This window comes from Bos indicus, chromosome 4 (assembly GCF_029378745.1).
Source record: "Bos indicus isolate NIAB-ARS_2022 breed Sahiwal x Tharparkar chromosome 4, NIAB-ARS_B.indTharparkar_mat_pri_1.0, whole genome shotgun sequence".
NCBI lineage: Eukaryota > Metazoa > Chordata > Mammalia > Artiodactyla > Bovidae > Bos > Bos indicus.
This window is the reverse complement of record NC_091763.1, coordinates 92,472,256-92,493,619: the sequence shown is the minus strand read 5'-3', so window position 1 is coordinate 92,493,619 and position 21,364 is coordinate 92,472,256. Positions and strand designations below refer to the sequence as shown.

The window sequence follows — 21,364 nt, the reverse complement described above, 5'->3', positions numbered from 1 at the left end:
GCATTCTCAATGGCTCTCTTCTCTCCTCTGTTCAATTACTAAAGCATTCAGTGGATATAAAAGACTTCCCTGGTGGTGCAGTGGATAAGAATCTGCCTGACAATGCAGGGGACAGGAGTTCCATCCCTGGTCCAGGGAGATTCCGCGTGCTGCAGAGTAACTAAGCTCAAGAGCCACAACTACTGAGCCTAAGTGCTGCAACTACTGAAGCCCATGTACCTGGAGCCTGTGCTCTGCAATTAGAGAAGCCGCCACAATGAGAAGCCCGCACATTCCATGAAGAGCAGCCCACGCTCACTGCAACGACAGAGAGTCCTCTCGCAGTAACAAAGACCCAGTGTAGCCAAAAATAAATAAATAATTTTTAAGAAATTAGGATGGTGGCTTGAAATGAGAATTTCACTCTTCCAGGAGAGGAAAAAGAGCTCTTCTTCCTCCTACAGAAAATTAAAGGAAAAGACCAACACCTACCATCTTCAAAGTTTAACCTTCTAACCTTTAATTTTCAATTAAAAAAAAACATAACACCCAGGTTCCTGACACAGCCCCTAAATCCCTTTTCTAGGAAACCCAAAACAGCTCATCGTCAGTCTTTAATAGGCTGTATTTTCCTAACAAGGAGGAGAGCGCAGCCTTTGTGGGGTCAGTGGGGAGGATCCCATACTTCAAGCCCTGCCCTCTGTCTTTCCAGGGATGAGGAGGGACTGGGGCATGGGGCTCCTGTTCCCAGCCCAGGAAACCTGCAACAGCAGGATGTGATCCGCGGGGACCAGAAGACACCACATCATGTCAGCACCAATAATTACAGAAATGATAAAAGCATGTGAAACTTTATACGGGTTTAAAAAAACTTTTCCCATCCATCAACCCAAAGTATAAGCATCTACCCTCAAGAGTACCAACTCATGGACCTTCTGAACCTCAGAGCTCTCAGCTTCAGACGAGCTGAGAGCCATCAAATCCTTTCAGTCTCTCCAGCTAATTAAACAGATGACAGAGTAAGCAAGCATCAGGTATCATGTGGCATTGCTGGGGGAATAGTCACTGGATGAATTTCAGAGGTTTGCAGCGCGGCCGGCAGAGCCCCAAGCTCCCTCGGAGGACAGCGAGTTTTGCACACTTGCCCAACTCGGAAGACAGAAGCCGTCTGCACTCGCCAAGCTCTTCCTTCCTAACTCTGCTCCTAGCAACAGAGCTATTGTACCTAAATTAGTGCACATTAGATAATGAAAATTTAACAAGCCATCAAGTATTTGAGAGTCTTCACAGCAGCCAAAGGGGCTCCTCTCATTCAGAAGCCGTGAGGTAGGCTGGGATGAAAGCGATATTTATAGTAATGAGAGTCATCCTTCTCTTTAAACAGATTCTTGGAGAAAAGGAGAGGCAGTCATCTATTCTCAGTGTTTTTCTAAGGGCGTATTGGTAAAAAGGTAAGGTGACAATGAGCTTTAGTGGGTTGGGAACTTCCCCAATGAACACTTCACACACACTCTTCCATCCATATACAGTGGGAAGATGCTTTTCTGGCGCTTGGCTGAGGTCCAGAACAGTCAAGCAAGACAAATGCTCCACAGGAAGGAAGGTACCACCTGATTAAAACCCTTGTGCATGCTAGTCTAAATCTGCAACGTTACTTCTGGGCTGAGCCAGTAAGTCAACAACAATTATTAAATTGATTATCACAAATCATGAGGCAACTTAAGGTCTCTAAAGAGAAGGCCTTTCCCTCGAGACCACAGTAATCTATATTTTTCAAAAATAGACATTTGCTCATCACCGTCTCTAAGATGTATTTATCTGAGAAAAAGATGCTTACGGGAATAAAATCGCACACACACGTACACCTCTAATGTTAATACTGAAAAAGAAAGTGGCAGCAAACTCCTATCTTGCTAATGATTACCTAGTTTATCAGGGATACTTACTCAGAGAATCAGGGAGAAATGAAGGGGCCCTATTGTTAGCCATGTAAGACAGATACAGACAGATGGACCGATAAAAATAAAACAATGGATGTTCCTCACTCCTCCTAAGTCTCAACCTACAATTTAATCCTATTCCAGAAATACATGGGAAGAGAGCAAAGGGAATGTGACATGCCATCGATTATGACAATGAGAAGCAAAAGCCAATTGTGACAACTGAAGCCATGAAAGCAAATTTTAAAAACCCATGAGAATTGGCCATGTCTCTTCCCAGAGGCAAAACCGTGAGACAAAATGCAAATCTCTTCATCCTCTTGAGCAGGTGATACGCCCATGGACCATCTATTAAAGGAAAAGATGGAAATCTTGCCCAAGGTGGTAGAGTTTTTGAAATAAAAAATTCTAATAAAGTGAATTAAATTGAATGCAATCACCAAAAGATGTCATCAGCTTTTTTGAAACTCACGTCACAGGCAGACAATGGTATCTGTCTTTCCTAGTCATCTCAAGCTCTTCCTTTGCTTGGCAAGTTCCTTTTCAATACAAAAATTCTCGAAACCTTTAGCATTTGTTTCTGTGGCTCAAGTGAAAAGACTGGAAAGATGGGCTGACAAGTTCCCTCAAGTGATATAGTTATAAGTCATTCTCTGTGAATTTAGCTATGGAATTTTTCCCTTTTTTTTAAATTTTAGGATTTTTGCTTATCTTACTAGAAAATGGACTAAAGGTTACGGCTAAATGATTGCCTTCCTAAGAGCCTGTGACAGTACAGCAATGTGCTAGGCTCCAATACTCATTTCTAAAGGTTTCAGCAGTAGGTAAATAAGAGAAAACATGATTAGAGCCCAGTTTAAGCCCTAATGAAGAGTTGAAGATGGCAGGTGGATTTCAAGGGCAGCCAAGTGATAAAGTTGAAAGGACGTCATTAACATGACATTTAAAATTCTCTTCCAATTATTCAAAGCAGGACCTTCTAAGACCTGGTGAAATGACAGATTTCCTTATAACTCCAAACATATTTTAAAAAATAAAGATTAATGGCCTCAAATTTAAAGAAATAACAACATGGAGACTTAAGGCACAGGTAAGACTATTAAATATCAAATATTTCTGTTTAGGAATACTGTTACAAAGACCCTCATCCTCAAGTTTTCTGTGGAGTAAACCATTCTCAGGCTGGTTTACATGAGGTCTGGGAATCTATTCGCCGCAGCTCTCACAGTTGAGTTACACAGTCTCAAGGCTTTGAGAATGCACGTGGCTATATTAGCTATAGTTTTCTGTACTAATATTCCCCTCCACCAGTGTAAATAATCAAGAAGCAACTGTAGTTCTGACCAGATAAGTCTTCTTTGTTGCACTGGTAGTTTTCACATTACCTGTGCTTCAAAACAAACCAAACATTAAGTATTTTTCTGTCCTTCTAGAAAAGCTAATTTAAGGTTGCATTAGCTACATTTAACCTGCTATTGTGGATGGCATCTCTTTAAGGAATGTTTCTGCTTCTTCAATGCACCTTGAAATTGAGAAAGTAATGATGCAACAAATGTGCCTGGGGTGACTTCATTTCAAAGGATGTTAATATCTATACCTCAAATTTACAGGAATGAGGTTTTGAAGGACCTGAAGAAAGGCAGGATGATCCTCAGGGAGTGGGAAAGGTTATAAACAAACCTTAAGCACACACTCCTACTCTGCCCTGACTTCCGATGGTCAGTATAAACCTCTTGTAAACGTGGGTACATGTGTCAATGCCTATAAAAGATCCCCTTCATCAGTGAGACTGTAACTTACCTCTAACAAAGTACTTTGCTGTGTAAGCAAACACATGTTTGAAATAATTGAGTATAATGAATTACCAAGTTTGGGAGAGCGGGTAAGTTGTGGAGGGGGATGGGGTGGGGAAGAGACAAGTAAAGGAGAACCCTTATGTGGCAGTCACAGGGCAGAGAGCCACAAGAACACTACTCACACAGGTAGGTCCCCAGTATCTTCAAAGAACAGAACTAAATACAAATCAATCTCTCTAAATTCTGGAACAAGGATTTTGGTTGTCAGTTTACACTGGTTGCCAGCAAAGTGAAATCTATGATTTTTCCACTGAAAATAGCCACAGAGAAGGCCTTAACATGGGCCTCCCTGGTGGCTCAGTGGTAAAGAATCCGTCTGCCAATGCAGGAGACACAAGTTTGATACCCGGGGTAGGAAGATCCCCTAGAGAAGGACTCCAGTATTCTTGCCTGGAGGATTCCATGGACAGAGAAGTCTGGTGGGCTACAGTCCATGGGGTCACAAAGCGTCGGACGTGACTGAACGACTGAACAAGGCATAACATAGTCGGGACTGGTGAGAGGCAGACATCACAGCACACAAAACAGTACAGGGAAATGGGAATAAGTAAACCCATTAGTTAACAGTTAACCACTCAGGATTATCATGTGCAAGTCTCAAGATGGGAACTGTTAATAATGAAACTCACTAATTAGTTCTCATCATCACAACCACTCTTTGATTAACATCATAGGAAAAAGAACTAAAAACAAATACATGCAGAGCTTATAATGGTACCATGGGGGTATTCAACTCCACAAGACTTGGGAAACTGAACTCAAACATGATGAAGTCTCCTGCAGGTACAACCGCGTCCTGAGCTGCCCACTCCAGCAAACCAGGAGGGTCCCCCTCTAAAAGAGTTGACCCTGTCTCTGCAAGGGTGACCTGAGGCTAAAGGACTCAGGAGCACAAAGCTGTTTGGGTCCAACTAACCTTAATACTGAAGCAGCTAAGTATTTGTGTACAAGTGGACAGATACAGAGAGAAAAAAAGAGAACGTGGAAGTCAGTTCTACGGTTACTTAAGCAAACATACACCCTCATTTTAAGCTGTACTGTGCTAACTTCTCATCGTAGGTATCTCTGTGGTCAGGGCACTCCAGCCCAGAAGAATCACCCCTGTAATCACGCAGCAGGCAGAGCATAACCACATTCCTGACCAGAAAGGTGAAAAGGAACTCCATCACTCCACACTCCCTCCTTCCCAACCCACAGGCTCCAGGGCCCCAGGTGGTCTTTCAATTCAGAGAAGGAATTTATGATTCCCTTCAAGGAACCAGCTGTCTAGCGAGACAATCTCCTGACATCAGGGGAGCCCTGGGAGGGGACATCTGGGAATGCCCCCAGCTCCAACATGACCACAAAGTTCCCCTTCCCTGGCTGGTCTGCCATGCTTCATGGTGAAGCATCTGTGAAGGGGGCTGGTGGAAGGTGTAAACAGCAGTGAGGTCCAAGTTTACCAGGAATGAAGTGAACACAGCAGAGAACCCTAGAAACAAAACCACTCTGACTGGAAAAAAATCTAAGAAACCACGTACACTACCAAAAAAAAAAAAGGTGTTGCAGCTGGGCCATCAATAATCTCTCATTAAGTGTTGTCTGTGGTTTACAGTTTCTCACAGTGTTTAGTTAGCTGGCACAGTGCCTCACTCGGGCCTTCAAAGTGTTGGAACGTAGGAGAAACCATGTTTCAGGCTCTGGGCTCCATTCCTGGGAGGAATGAATCAAGAGGACATTTGCAGGAGCACTAAGTTGGAAGAAAGCCCTAAACTTGAGAGGCTGCATTCTTATCGGTAGCACACTCAGAGAACATGACCTTCGGTTTTCTTCCTTGCTTCAACTTCTTCACCAATTAGTAAGGGAGGGCAGCCTAAAAATCAGAGACCAAACGGCAGAAGGAGTCTGTGGGGTGCACTTCCCATGCTGGAAGGAAGACACCTCCTTTGTATCCCCAAGGTCCTCCCTGGTGGCTTAGATGGTAAAGCGTCTGCCTACAATGTGGGAGACCTGGGTTCGATCCCTGGGTCGGAAATATCCTCTGGAGAAGGAAATGGCACCCCACTCCAGTACTCTTGCCTGGAAAATCCCATGGATGGAGGAGTCTGCTAGGCTACAGTCCATGGGGTCGCAAAGAGTCAGACATGAATGAGCAACTAAACTTTCTTCCTTGTCATTGTATCCCCAACATGAAGGGGAAGTTTTCTCTACCACCAGAAGTGAAACACTGAGGATATGTCTGCCCTCTACAGCCCTGCAAAAAACAGGTGTCTGCATATTTTTATTGGGTTGGTCTTGCCCACCATCTGTTTCTGTTCCATGAAGTACAACACTGAGAAAAGGAAGCAGGACTTGGCAAACGCTAAGAAGAAAAGACACAATCATGTTTAGGATGAAAACATGCAAAGCAGCATTACAACAATCACAGCAGCCCAATTAAAAAGAAAGTCAAATCCTGTTCCAGAAATAGATTAGATAGAATATGGTCAGAACTTCTTCTGTCATCACCCCAAGTCAAAACCTCCCTCAACAGGGGACTGGATAAGCAAACTGTGATCCACTCACACAATAGAAGACTACTCTGCAATAAAAGGAGGTAGCAACACGGATGAATCTCAAATACATGATTCCATTTCTATGACATTCTTGCAAAGGTTATTTACACTGTAAAGACACATTACAGACCACTGGCGGCCACGGACCAGGGGAAGGGCTGGGAGCTGACTCCAAAGAGGATGGAAGAATTGTGTGGGGGAGGTGGGAAACATGAAAGCCTCTTATCTTGACCGTAGCGATGGTTACATGTGTACATGTTTATCAAAAGTCCATTTATATGTAAATTAAAAAAAAAAAAAACACCACAGGGAACTCTACTTAATGTTCTGTGGTGACCTAAATGGGAAGGAAATCTAAAAATGAAGGGACACATATATACATATAACTGATTCACCTTGCTATACAGCAGAAACTAACATGACATTCTAAAGTTACTATGCTCAAATAAAAATAAAACACCAACAATAAAAAATAAAAAAAATGTCTTGGGTAGGTAGACTATGTCAGATTTTCATTTTTAACTCAAGAAAATTTTCTTAATCAACTAGTTTATATGTATTTCACAGTGAATAACAAGTTCAAAATTCAGTACTCAGTAATTATATTTTAGGTAAACCACTTTTAGCTAGTCAATGCTTTGAAGTACTTTTAAAAATTTAAACTGAAAATAGTTTGAATGAGAAAGCAAAAGGTTAGACGACCACAGGAAAAAACTCATGTTTCCCAAAAGCACCATAAGAAGTATCAGTTCTCAGGCAATGGCTAAGAGTAAGCATGATGCCATCCTCAATTGGCTATATAGAGGAAATGTTCTACTCAAGCAATGAAAAGAGTACTACTAAGTACACACGTCTATTGACATTTCTTTTCTACCTTGAAATAAAATCATTCTGTGATCTGGCTTAACGTGCATAAAATAATACCCAATTCCCAATCAAATGAACATTCTACATAGGCTCAGAGATAATTCTTTTACTGAAATGACTTTCAGTTTCCCAAATGTAACTGGTTGAAATTATGCTGTAAGAACCGTTCAATTTAACCTTTAGAAATGAAGTCACAGCCTTTGAGAGGAAAAACCTGCATTTGATCACCAACAGGAAATACAATGCCCTTGGTTTTTCTATAAGACAAAAAAAAAAAAAAAAAAAAAATCTGCTTATAAGTTTAGTGTATAGAGAGTGCAGTTGATGATATCTCTATGCCTCAGACAAAAAGAGCAGAGGTAAGTCTATACCTACGTAGGATAAGGTATCAACTATAAGCCTGCTCTCTTCCTATTTCAATTCTCTTTCTCTAGCATGGATAACCAAGGCAGTGCCAAGCCACATCTCTGCTCCAGTCTGCCAATCCACAACTGTCTCAGAGTTATGGCTCATAATTTGTGGTTTTCACAAATAAACTCCATCTTCTTCCCACCCACTACTTCACCCAAACTACCCCATCCCCATTTCTACAGATTCTAGCTCTCCAACAGATGACTATTAACAATCCTTGGTTAAAGAATTCAGTGTTTCTCAAATCACAAAGGTATTCAGTGTTTCTAAAATGATGACTTTTTAAATTCCAGCTCTTCCTGGAGTGATGCCGTCCTCCTACTGACCTCTGCATGAACGGTGGCCCGTGGGGCCTGATACATAGCAGATGTCCTGGGCTGACCTTGGAAATTCCCTTCACATCCTTTCCTAGGCTGTACTTCCTGAATCCATGTCATTCTCCTTAAAAATCTTCCTCCTGACAACCTTTTCCTTTAAAAAAGAAATCCTATTCTTCTTTTATGGAGCAAATGTTTTATCTTAGGTCAGGTAAGTAAATATAGGATTGCTTTTGTAGATTTTATTTGGGTAAAAGACTATCCTATGCATGAGAACTTTGAACATGAGCACAGCAATACACTATGTTTCTGACACCACTGGGTGCTTTAGTTATGATATGAAGAAAGCATTTTATTATGAAACAATTATATTTGCTCAAGAATATGGACACAAAAGATAGTGGTCCAAAATTATCAATTTATAACAAAAAAATGTTTAAAGGGGAAAGCATATCTTCCCATTATTTTCAGGCTAATTATTTCACAAAAAACATTTAATTTAGAAATTGTAGAAAAACCAATTTATGTCAAATAGATGATTACAGTGATAATAGTTAAAAGGTAGTATTTCTATTTTAAATTGTTAAAGATAAACACAACCAACGGGGATATGAGAAAAGGGCCATTTAGATTTTTAACAATGCTGCTGTTACTTTTCTAAGAAAAAAAGAATTATGAGTTATTATAGGAATACTACAATAACCATCTTGTACATTTCCAGAAAAAGGACATGAGAATGGTCTAAAAGCATAGCGTATACATGGTATGTGACACTGTGAGTGTGGAACAAAGCACAGCAACCAGTGTCTGTAACTCTGAATTATCAATTACAAGGCTATGATTAAAAAGTAAAACACAGGTCTGAAACACAATTTAAAAGAAAAATTTAGATCAATTTGTATCACTTCTGAAGTCTCTATATGCAAGAGGTGAGAATTTATTACAGAACCACAAAATGGCTTGAGAGATATAATTAAAATAATACGTGCAGAGTAAAGAATTTAAAAGACGGTCTGATGAAGCACAAGTTTTCATTTCATGGGCAAATCAAGAACTCAGAAGCAAGGAAATTGATGCCATGCTAAACTCTGCCCCACCTGACACAAGAACACAACTTCAGAAAAGGATGGAGGAGGGGAAAGAAAAAAAAAAAAAAATCAAGCAACCTAGGACATAAAAAATGAAGATAAATGTTAAATAAAGGTTAGATGATTAAAATAATCTCAACACCCCCTAAAAGTATAGGGTTGGCCAAAAGGTTCAGGTTTTTTCCTAATAATCTTTTTGGCCAACCCATCACCTTCATCTTTGCTTGCAGACATACCAATTTAGGTTCAACAAATTTAAGTAAAAAGCATTGTGGAGGAGTTAATATTTACATTTTTAAAGCATTAATGAAATTACTATAAAATTTGGAAGGTTAAATTCAAGTTTTTGAAACAGAGAAAAAGGACATCCATTATGGTAGAAATTATTGAGACATAAATGGTCAGTGCATAAGAATGCATTAAACTAAAACTTAATCATTTTACTCAATAAAGCTTTATAGGTAAATAATGATACTGCTAAATCACTCATGCTAACCTTTGGTCTAAGTTTCTACTTTGTTTTAAGCAGAACTGCTTTAAGAAAATAACTACAGACTATGATTTAGCTAAAGGAACCAATGACTTTTTTTGTGAAAGGAAAAAATAATCCAAATAAACTAAATATCCAAAAATACGTAAGATAATACTAGGTAGACAGTAAAAGTGAGGTAAAAGAGGAATATTCATGTGGAAAATAATTAAGTAGAAAAAGGCATGAAGCACCCATTATGTGTCACAGTTCCAGGCACTGACTCCACAGTTAAGAAATAAAACAGAGGAAGTGTCAGTTCTGAAAAAACCTTCCATCACTTACAAAAGGGAGGGGGGAACAGGAGAGAAAGTGAAGAAAGAAAACAACCCCGCATTTTGGTGAACAGATGTATTCTTACTGAAAATTTTCTGGTAGTACTAATAGAGATGATTTTCTTCCCTTGGCTTATTTATATTCGAGGCACTTAAAAACAAAAATTTTGACAGAAAACTTGTGTTAAGAAATATGAAAGTTTTTGTTTTTAAAAGAAGAAAATATATTAACATTCAGGAGCTGATTTGATTTTGCCCAGATAAACTTGCAAATTATTCAGGTCAGATAATTTAAGAGCCAAGAGTCAACATTCTCTTGAGTGAATTAGTTCTTCATAATTGTTCCATATATTTTGAGACAAATAAATATTATGGACACTGTAATAAAGCCTGGAAACTGATTTGGAAAACGTCCCAACCTAAAACTGCATGAGAAACATGATCCATGTCTCCTTCAAAAACAGCATCTGAAGCACAGAGCTTTATGGCACTGATGACAGCAAACGAAGCAGCTCTTCTCCTGAGGAACGAACGTTTCCCTTAGGTAACTGTGGTGCAGCGCCAAAAGGAGTGCTGTCACTCCATGGAAAAACGAAAATCTCGCGTTAGCACCATGTAAGAATAAGAAAACGTGTTCCTAGTAAAGTCAGCAACACGATGTAAACAGCATGACTTTGGGCTCAGAGATAGTTAACTGAAAGTATTTAGAAGGGTGGTGGTCCAGTGGTTAGGAATCTACCTGCCAATGCAGGGGACATGGGTTCAAATCTCTGGTCCGGGAAGATTCCACATGCTGAGAGGCAACTAATCCACTGGGCCACAATTACTGAGCTCTTGAGCTGCAACCACTGAAGCCCACACATCCTAGAGCCTGCACTCTGCAACGAGAAGGCACCACGAGAGGCCCATGCACCGCAACCAGAGAGTAGCCCGTGCTCACTGCAACTAGAGAAAGCCCGTGTGCAATTACGAAGACCCAGTGCGCCCAAAAATCAATAAAATCAAATTTTAAAAAAGTACCCAGAATTCCACACATACAATAAAAATGTGTAATAACAGGCTAAACAATAATGAAACTGTCCTTAAAGAAAAATAACTTTAAAGTTGCTACACATGTTGTGTCTTGGGGTACATTTGGGAGCTGTAATTCCTCCTAAAGAAAAATACAGATTTCATGCTGCCCCCAACCAGTGACTTTACAACTTGGATATGATGTATTTGCATATGGATACTGTACTGAGGTTCTCAATGTGAGACTCCCAGGCTCTAGACTACCAGCGGAAACCATGTACCCCAGAATATGTGAGTGATGGCAGAGAATGCAGACCAAGGGTTTTGTTCAAGGTATTTCTTTTTCAGCTAAGGATCTCATATCACTGCCATTTCTGTCTCCAATGGTGCATATATATTAATAATTATCGTTGTCACTGGTGTCGTGAGGCTCTTACTTTTTAGTTTCTATGATTTTTCCCCTCACAGCTTGGGAAATTCCCTTTAAAGATTCTTTAAGATTTGGAGATAAAGGGCTTGACCTAGGGACCCCTCTTCTCCCTTAACTCTCTGGGTAATTTTGTACACTCATCCAACAGGACTATCTCATGCATGAAGCCCATCCACTTTTCTGGCCTTGGACCATTTGAACAATCCATGGTTACCTCAGTTTTAAAAGGTCCAGAACTGCAAACCCTTGTGGCATATATTTGGGAGGAAAATTATCATACGGGGAAAGCAGCATCAACAGTTATTTGCGCTGGACATTAGGATACACATGCCTGACACCCACCTTTCATCCTCTACCCATGACCTCTGGATCCAGGCAATGGCCAAATTCTACTAGTTTTTCTACCAAAGTAGATCTCACACTTATCTTTCTTCATTCCCTGCCAAAAACCTAGTTCCAGCCACCATTCAGTACCCACCAAGTACACTGTGAAGTCCTCCCCTCACCCGGTAAAGATACTAAAGCTACTGTTCATTGCACAGAGTGGCCAGAATGAAGTGAGAAATGCTGACTTCATTACCACACTTGACTGCCACTTTCTGCCTCAGGACCTTCTGGTACGTAATTATATCCTTCAGTCCTGAATAAGACCTCCAACTAATTTCTTCTTTAGGCCTCAACTTAAAATCACTTAAAACATGGTCTCTGACCACATGGAAGAGGGTACAGCTGTGATGATACAAGTCTCAAGTTAGGTCTTGAGACTGCCTAACTTCCCACGCAGCTTAGATGGTAAAGAATCTGCCTGCAATGCAGGAGAGATGCAGATTCAATCCCTGGGTCAGAAAGATTCTCTGGAGAAGGAAATGGCAACCCACTCCAGTATTATTGCCTAGAGAATTCCATGGACACAGGAGCCTGGTAGGCTACAGTCCATGGGGTCGCAAAGAGTCGGACACAACCGAGCTAAAACACTTCCATACTTCTATTACAGTTCTAATTAGAGACCCAGCTGCATATGACCTAGAAGGACTGCACCCGTCCTTTGTAATGTTGCATCCTCAACACCTAGCACTGTGCCTGGAATATAATAAAGCTTACGTCTCTCAGTTGTGTCTGACTCTCGGGACCCATAGACTGCAGACCACCAGGCTCCTCGATCCATTGGATTTCCCAGGCAAGAATACTGGAGTGGGTTGTCATTTTCTTCATCAGGGGATCATCCTGACCCAGGGATGACCCCGGGGGTCTCCTGCATTTCAGGAAGATCCTTCATTGTCTGAGCCACAAAGGAAGCCAGGGGCTATAATAAGCTTTCAATACTTATTGTTTGATCATTCATTCATGACTCAACATGTCAAATGCATCTAAAACACAGGCCAGACAGCATATGTTAAATGCCAAGGAAAGATAAAGAGCCAGTAAAAGAACTCAAGAGAGAAGGAGCATAGTTTGGGACTTGAACTAGATAAAAAGTTTGCAATACAAATATTACCAATGAGGATGGATGGATCATTTTCAAGGAACTTCCTTGCTAGGCAGAACGCCCCGCCTTTTAATCACCACCACCACCACATGAACCATTGGTCTCTCTCATTAGGTCAATGGTTCTAAATACCTTGGATGTATTAACTCATTGAAGCACACCACAACCTAATGAGGTAATAAGGGCCCTTATTACACTCATTTTACAGATGAGAAAACTATGGCACAGAGAGGTTAAATAACTTCAAGGTGACAAAGTAATAAAAAAACTGAGCCAAGACCTGAATTTGGTGATCTAATACTCGGGCTCATGCTGCTAACCAGGTTTTCCATACTGCTGCTGTATTCCAGAAAACAGGCCATCCTCCTGTTGCACCCTTCTACCAGCCTCTCACTTCTAGTTACTAACCAGCACAGTTAACCATACATCTAGGATCTAGGGGGTCACATTCGTTCAAACGCAATTTCATTCTGTTTAGGTCATCCCTTGGTAAATCAAATCTAAATCAGGCTCTGTAAAGAGACAGAGAAAAGATATCATTTTCTCAGGAGTTTAGCAACTACTAAGGAAGATCATTGTACATATGCCAACTAAGATCAGTTACCAATCAATACATTAACAAATACAAAATTACTATAATAAGTGATTGTGTAAATGCTGAAGGAAGGTACCATGAGAAGGCAGTGAAGATCAAAGGGGAAAACTGCCAGGAAAAAGAGAAACCGCCTGGAGGAGGAGGAGGGCACGGCCAGGAGAGAAGAGACAGCTACTCAAAAAGAGCTCATCAATAATGCAGTTGGAGTCAGAGGACTGACAACTTGAAATAATGGAATAGAATGAATATGGTGGCTGAAGTAGCCAGGCATGTTGCCGTAATGTCCTACAAGAGAACACAGGTCTTCCTCCAAATTCAAATAGTCCCAAATCTAATCTTATTATACAAATTCTATCATTTATTCCTGAGAATACCCTTTTCATGAGGAATTGAGGCACAAAATTACTAGGTAATTCCAAAGTTGCCCTAAGGTCTGATTCAAGGATATTTATCTGAAAGTTAACACTGCGAGGAGTGTCCAACATTCTGTACAACATTCTGCAGGGAATAAGTCGGAAGCATGCTAAATAAAGCCTTAAAACTCGAGTAAGCAGAATGTCTGTGTTAGTAAAATGACTTACTTTGAGATGTTTATATAAGCGATAGCCACAGGACAAAATGAGTTCAATCTAGGGCTAAGTAGTGTTATGATGGGGAAGTGAAGAGTGAAGCCATGGCTGGGCAGAAACGTTTCAGGTTTTATCACATCACTTGGCAGTCATGGCACAAATCGAACAACCCAATCGCACACCTGAACCTGGGAATCAGGAATTTTATCAACTGCCTCCTGCATACCCGAACATTCATTTAGCCAGGCCTGTAACAGGCTCATTCAGCCAATTTGGACCCACGAAACAGACTCACAGAACAATCTCCCCATACGCCCAGAGAACAGAAAGAGAACTGAAGAGCATGAACCAGTGGAAGCAGAGTCTATACCACAGGCAACTCTCTGAAAACAGATGACATTTTTTCTTTGGAAGAAATGCTCCAGGACTCCCTCAATTTCCTCTCTCCTTTCTTTGAACAAAGGAAGAAAGACAAAAAAACTGTAGCTCAGGCCACTTAAATGAAAGGGAGGACTCTGCTTCTCAGAGCTCATTTGTATGTATCCCTCTGAGTGAAGTCAGTTAAACAAGAAATCAGAAGGGAACTAGACAAATGTGTGGCAGAAAAACTTCCTGAAAACAGAATTCACTGCAGGAGGACATCAAGTCTACAGATTATTTTGGAAGACATTTTACTGAAAGAAGCAAGAAAAAAAAAAAACAAAACCTGTCTCTAACAATGGTCCACCTCTGGGCAAGTCACCTGATCAAACATATCTTCAGAGGTGCTGAATTTAAGAGCTGGAATACATGTCTAGACACAGGGCCCTGTCCTCAGTGTCCAATCCTTCTATGTCAACTTACTAAGACACCTGAATTTTCCAACACAAAAGCCTGTTGGTGAAGAAAACAGAAGACCAAGAAAGGCAGGGGCATGGAATGGGGCATTGTGCGGATGAAAGAGGCATATTCACTTTAGAACTTTATTTCTTAAAAGAACTTATACAACCAAATGACTCTTCACATTTTCAGGTACAGACGAGCCAATAAAAACAATGTTATAAGTAGTCTGGTGTTGCTCTCCTGTTCTTGCAATTGCCTCCCCTCTTAAAGGGAACTAGTAAAACTCATGACTTCTATACAAATATAAAATGAAGATGTGTCAAAATTTTATTAATTCACTTATTAATGAAGGAATCAGAAAGAGTTTATAAGTGATTCAAAGCAGGGTCTGGAGGAGATATATAGATATATATCCTGGAGAAGGAAATGGCAACCCACTCCAGTATTCTTGCCTGGAGAATTTCATGGACAGAGGAGCCTGGTGAGTTACAGTCCATGGGGTCACAAAAGAATCGGACATGACTTAGTGACCAATGCTTCCACTTTTATCCAGGACCACGTTTATACAAACAGGAATCATTTGCTTCCTTATCAGGTTTTCAAGTGAAATTCTCTCTCCAAAGGCATGCAAAACAACCCAGATAAAAGCAAAGGGGCTACAGAATCAGATAACCCCAAAGGGTTTACCAGGTAGCACCCAGCATTCAACTGAAAGGATACCCAATAATCATCTTGCCAGTTTCAAATTCTACTAACAATTTCTCGTGATGTTCCCAACTAAATAAAAGAGGTGAGAGAATACGTCTTACATTTAGTGTCTGACAGTGCAAAAAAAAAAAAAAAAAAAAATGACAATAGAGGAACTCAGTTGAAAACTGGATTAAATTTGTAAAAGGAGGTGCTTAAATACAACCACTACTGTGATAGAAGCTGAAATACAATCTTTTTAAAATTCCAGCATTTCTTTGCAATTTCATTCAGAAACATGTTCAGTCTAAGAAAGATAGACTTCTCTCTTATCCCCATGGAAAGCATAAATGCTTTTGGGTTTCTTTAGAAGGAGAGATGAATACTGCTGCAGTTCTGGGGAGTGTGAATAGGAGAGATTTACAAAACAAGAACTGGCCACACAGGACTCCTAGGGCTGCAAGGACTATGGACAAAAGGCCATAAAGAGATGCCCTTGGCCATTAGGGAGGGTGACCAGCTTAAGCCAACTCCTCCACAATACAAACTCTCTTGCAGAAGGAAAGGGGAGAAGAGAGCTGTGGGGAGAGATGGGAGGATGGGGAGTACAGGAGAGAATGGGAGAGGAGGTGGAGAGGGGAAGGAGAGAGTAAAGAGGCCCAGTAGATGGGAGGAAGGAAGAGACTCCCAGTGTGGCTGCCACTCTGCTGTTGCAGTTGCCTGGACCACAGGGCTGCCTCACGTTTCTGAGCTGGGAGACTGCTGGTTGATGAGCTGCACCTTGCAGTCCAACTGGAGTGACACGAGTTCAAGAACCTTCTGTGGGGGGAGAGGAGGAGTGGAACAAAGAGAACAGCACCTTCCCCTAAATTGGCAAAAGCCAGAGCTGCCAAATAGCACGTAAGAACCCAGTACCGGCGCTCAGCATGCCTTCCCCGTGAGGGGCTGTCAAACTTATGGAGCACATGCGGCTTTCAGCAGCAAGGTCAGCAGCCAGGGCGCTGGCTCTTGCAGGACAAGGTTCCTCTGGGATTTCCCCAGGGGAGCAAATACACGGTGTGAAGGGAGCTTGAGGGCTAAGCAACCAAACTACTAGGCAGGGCCCTCGGCCGTGACCTTGTGCAGTCAGCACAAAAGGGACCTTCGAATGCTAAGGAGGTTATTCAGAGGCTAAGGGAGAGCCAAAGAGGGAAGAGCTATGAAAACAAGAAAGGAGCGTTGGTACTAGCAAGTCACTGGTGATGAAAAGCTGAGCGGAACCTTAAGAGTCACGGAAGCAGGAGTCAGCAATCTAAACAAGCCAAGTGGGAATACACACAGGGGGACCTGCAGGTTAACACAGACCTAAGTTATATAGCCCTTGTGTGACTATACACCTTCCTCAGACTTGCTGGACAAACCACATTTTAAATCCCTTTGGCCAAAAATATTTTAAAACTCTTACATTGAGGCCCAACTCCATTGGGAGCTAAAAAAAGACAACCTCTGTAACAGTTCATAAGCCTCCACCGGAAAGGCTGCTGCCAATATCCTGAGGATAAGACAACAGGGCTACTCAAGTTGAAAAAGGCGCTGAAAAACCAGAACCTGGAGGCAGAGGTCAGGAGGACGTGCTTAACATTCTACCTGGTATTTATTCTAAAGGAACACTTCCATCCTCTGTATTTACATGTGAGACCCTCACTGGCCAACTCTGCAGGTCTTTGCTTCACAATTTAATGGAGAAATAAGGACCTGAAAACCTAACACCGCCCCACCCCATCCACTTCCCACCCCCATGGCCAGTCCTTGGACTATTCCAGGCCACGGTTCAGCACATTCGTATTAGTAACAGCATGCATTTCCAACAAAAACCAGTCATGGCTAGAGGAAGTTACTAGGAAGTGACTATGTAATGTGAGCAAGGAAGACAATTTTGAAGTAAGCCCTGTGGGAATACATGAAAGGACAGAAGAACAGAATAAATAACAGCAAAATCTGCTTCCGAGTTGTCAGGATTCCATATCACGGAAATGCAGAAGACATTCGGAGGTGGACTGGCCCATCCTAGCAATTGGACCCCGTTCTGGGACTGTTAGAAATGTGGCTGGAGTGGACAGGATGCTGGACGAGGCTCTAGTCTCTCGTGGTGTCGTCAACACACAAATAGCTCCACACGCACCCAAGAGGAAAGGACACACAGTGAACACAGGCACAGGCCAGGGGTCACTAGGACGCGCCCAGTGCCAGTGAGGGGCAGAGGAGAAGCCGGTGCATCGTGGGCTGCAGCCTGAGGAGCGGGGCGCTCTCTCCCACCTCAGAACTATAATTGATTTGTCTGATTTACCAGAACAACAGTAAGCCAGGCACCAGCCACATTTTATTGCCTGTTTTGCACGTTATATCTGCGGGAGATTGTATTTATTACAGAGCAGGCTACAGCAAAAACAATAATAACCTGGAGATAAGCAACAGCCTTACATTCCACTAACTCGCATTCTGACTTTTTGTGTGTCGGAGAGGTGGGGAGTGGAGACAGGATCGGGGAGAAAGAAAAGGCACGGATAATGAAAACAGGGTTGAATGAAGGGAAGCAGTTGCCACAGAACCACTCTACAAATGCAATCAGATCTAGCACCAAGTCGATCAGATTCTCAGTGGGTTTCATGCTCACGGAACCGTCCTGGCCTGGAGGGCAAGCGGACAAGAGGAGCAAGGACTGCGGTGATAGGCGTGGGTCATGGCCTATTTCCTCCACCTTTCAAAAATCAGAAATAAAGGAAACCAGCAACTGTTTCAGGACCCAAACTCCCAGATTTTTTCCCCCCTTAGTGGATACCCTGAAAAACAGGAGCAGAGAGGCAGAAGAGTCAAGTTTATCCTAGCCCCAGTCAAAAGGTAGGTTCGTGCATCTGGCATTACAGATGCCATGAACCTTATGAAAAACTCTACGTTCCGTTGACATTGATGTCAAAAATCATCTACTTTAACAAAAATTAAAGCCCAACACAATCTAAACACTGGGGACCCATCGCAGCATTCTTGAAAAGTCAAAAAAAAAGAAAAAACTGTAATGAGTTCTCATGTAAGAGCTCAACTGGGCACAAGAGAACTCCAAGTTAGAAAGCATGTTTGGTAGCCAACATCAATCAGTCCAGTCCAGTCCCGGGGAAAGCTGATGGGTGCACATGAAATGGCCTGCTTGCTTCAGCACGATAGGATGAGGCCAGCATCTCACCTGGCCAAGCAGAGTCAGCCACTCACTCCTACACCGGGCTACTTAACTCCCCACAGCAGGGAGTCAGCCAAGCAGGTCTTGCACTTGCTAACTCTCCACAGGAGGCATCTTTGTGCATTCCAACCCTGACCTGTTGAAATCGTTTTTTACAAAACAGAAGAGAAGAGATAGGAACAATGGATAGAAACCCAACTCTAAGAGTGGGAGGCCATTAAGACTGGAACAAGTTTATGGGTGATCTGTCTCCCAGTCATGATATATAACCTCCTCCACAGAGCATATTACTTGAGTGTGTTTAGAAAACAAAATATTAAGAGCATATATGTTTTTTTGTCCCTCAAGGATGTGTCCTGGGGTGGGGTGAGAGGTCCTGCATGAGTATCGGTTCACAGTCAGCATCGTGGTGGCATACGGCATATACTATTGGCTCAATGAGCCATTTACCACAGCCTGCAACTGAGAGGGTGGCCAATGAGGGGAGGGAGGGACACAAAGATTAAAAAAAAATTTTTTTTACAAACTTTAATGAAACCATTACACGTGTTTGTCTTAGATGACCTTTATTCCAATGTTTGTTAGTTCACCTGGATGTAAACCATTGGCCTGACTGACCCTACCTGACCACGGGTCCCTCGGTAACATCGCCAGAACACTTCAGGAAACTGGAGACCCATACCTCACACTTAAATAGTGCAAGAGAATTCAACACACACATACTGAACATGATACTGTGACAGAAAGAAGAGAAGGTTAGACAAGGGAGACAAAACTCTTCTGTTAGAGAGGGCACCAAAAAAGCCTCTAACCTAAACTGAATAATGTGTGACGAAGGTGGACAAGGTCATTCTGACATCTATTGAATGGACTGCTTTTTCACTTTCACTCTCCACGTGGTCCAGCTATCCTCTCTTATTTATGTGGTAAGTAGAGGAGTTTGACTTGCATTTATTTCTGAGTAATGTAAGAATAAACCAATTCTCCAATATTTAGGCAGCAAAGAGAATAAAAGTATGTATGAAACTGAACTACAGTTTAGGGGGTGGATCATGAAGACATGTTTCCTAAGATTCATGGCTACCAAAACACACACAGAGGAAACACATCAAGGTAGGAGGCAGCATGAGATTCAAAGATAGCCTTAAAGATCACTAGGACACTATGCTGGGAATGCCAAGAGGACAATCCCAAAACAAGTGTAACTCTGCCTCAAGAAGCCATCAACGGCCTCACTTCGATCCCAGTGGGAAATCTAAGCATGAACACGAACCCCGCAGGCCAAAACAGAGTACCATCCCAAGGCTCAATTCAGCTTCTGGATGGCCCCAGTGGGCCAGACAAGAGCTTTGGGGTGGGCATATCTGCTCTCAGTGCAGGAGTCACCACAATGTTTTCCAAAATAGGTATCTTACAACTTTCCCCCCCTGCAGTTAAAAAACCAAAACAAAAATTACCCTTTGATTTGACCAAAAGAATGACATTAAAAGAAATATGGCTGAGAATGCCACAGCAGATACAGAGAGAAATTAAGAACAATTACCCAGCATGGTAAACAAGAGAGAAAACTGTCCTGATACCAGTGCAGGGAAAGTCACCTGTGAAACATGAGCCTCAGTAGATGCAACACAGTCACTTGCAGCTCGAACACCAGACTTCAGCCACGAGGGACACATACCATGTACCTCACTTGATGAACAGTGGCATGGTATCGTGACTGAAGTCCAATTAATACAGGCCACACTGTACAACCTGTAGTATGCAGTGACTGCCACAGAGAGGGAAAGTTTAACAGAATCCCAGTGACTGAAGCCCACAGGGGAACACCACACTCAGGCAATAGAGAGCTGGCCAGATGGGTTTAGACGCCATCACAAGGAACCACAGGTAGAGCCTGAGTCAGGCTTGGGAACACAACAGAACAAGATTCACTGGAATTCATCACCGCTGTGGGCTCGGCTGAGCTTCTGTTTACAACAGCATTTTCTTCTTGGCGCCCAGGGCCAGCTGTCCAAATGTCCAGGCTGAGGCTGACAAGCTCGTCCTCTGTCATGTCCCCTGGGCTATGTGCTCTCTCTACACAGGACCTGGAGCCCCCCCTTACCCATTAGTGACTACGTGAGCAGAACTGGATGGTGTGTGTCCCAGGAACAGAGGGTGAAACTGACAGCCAACAGGTCTTCCCTGGCCCCCTGATCAAAATCAAACTCAGAACCCTCATGACCGCCCTGGGCTGCTCTATGTCTCTTCCAAGCTGTCGCTCCCTGGCACTACTGCTGCCTCTCTTCAGTGCTTGCATGTAGGGACCTTATCTGTCTTTATCTGTCCTGTTCACTGTTATACCCTCACTGTTGAGAACAGTTCCAGGCACCGTAGGCACTTGCTGAATAAATGAATAAATAGTCTCAATTAACAAAGGTATCTAATTCAGACACAGAAGCTCCTAAATACGCAAGTTAACATCCTAGGCACAAACAGTCATTTGGACACAGCCTTTAGGCAGCTCAAAAGTATCTACATCACCTCTTCTTTTCTATCATCTAGTAGATCTGTTAGCTCAAAGGATGCTCACACCGTTCCAGCCTCATTCATTAGGATTAATTGCTAAACTTGTCTGAAAATCTATATTTGACATTTTTTTTCCACTAAGACTTTTCAGTCACAGAATTAAACAGGAACATTTTTTTTTATTTAAGGTAATTTCATTTTAACACAACTCGAGAGAAATATCTTCTAACTCATGATAATAAGAAAATG

General features: G+C 42.1%; 1 protein-coding gene across 1 annotated transcript in view; it reads right to left on the bottom strand.

Annotated features, from left to right (window-relative positions):
- Positions 1 to 21,364, bottom strand: part of SND1 (staphylococcal nuclease and tudor domain containing 1) — a 422,258-nt gene that overhangs the window by 156,349 nt on the left and 244,545 nt on the right. The gene's annotated exons all lie outside the window — the stretch shown is intronic.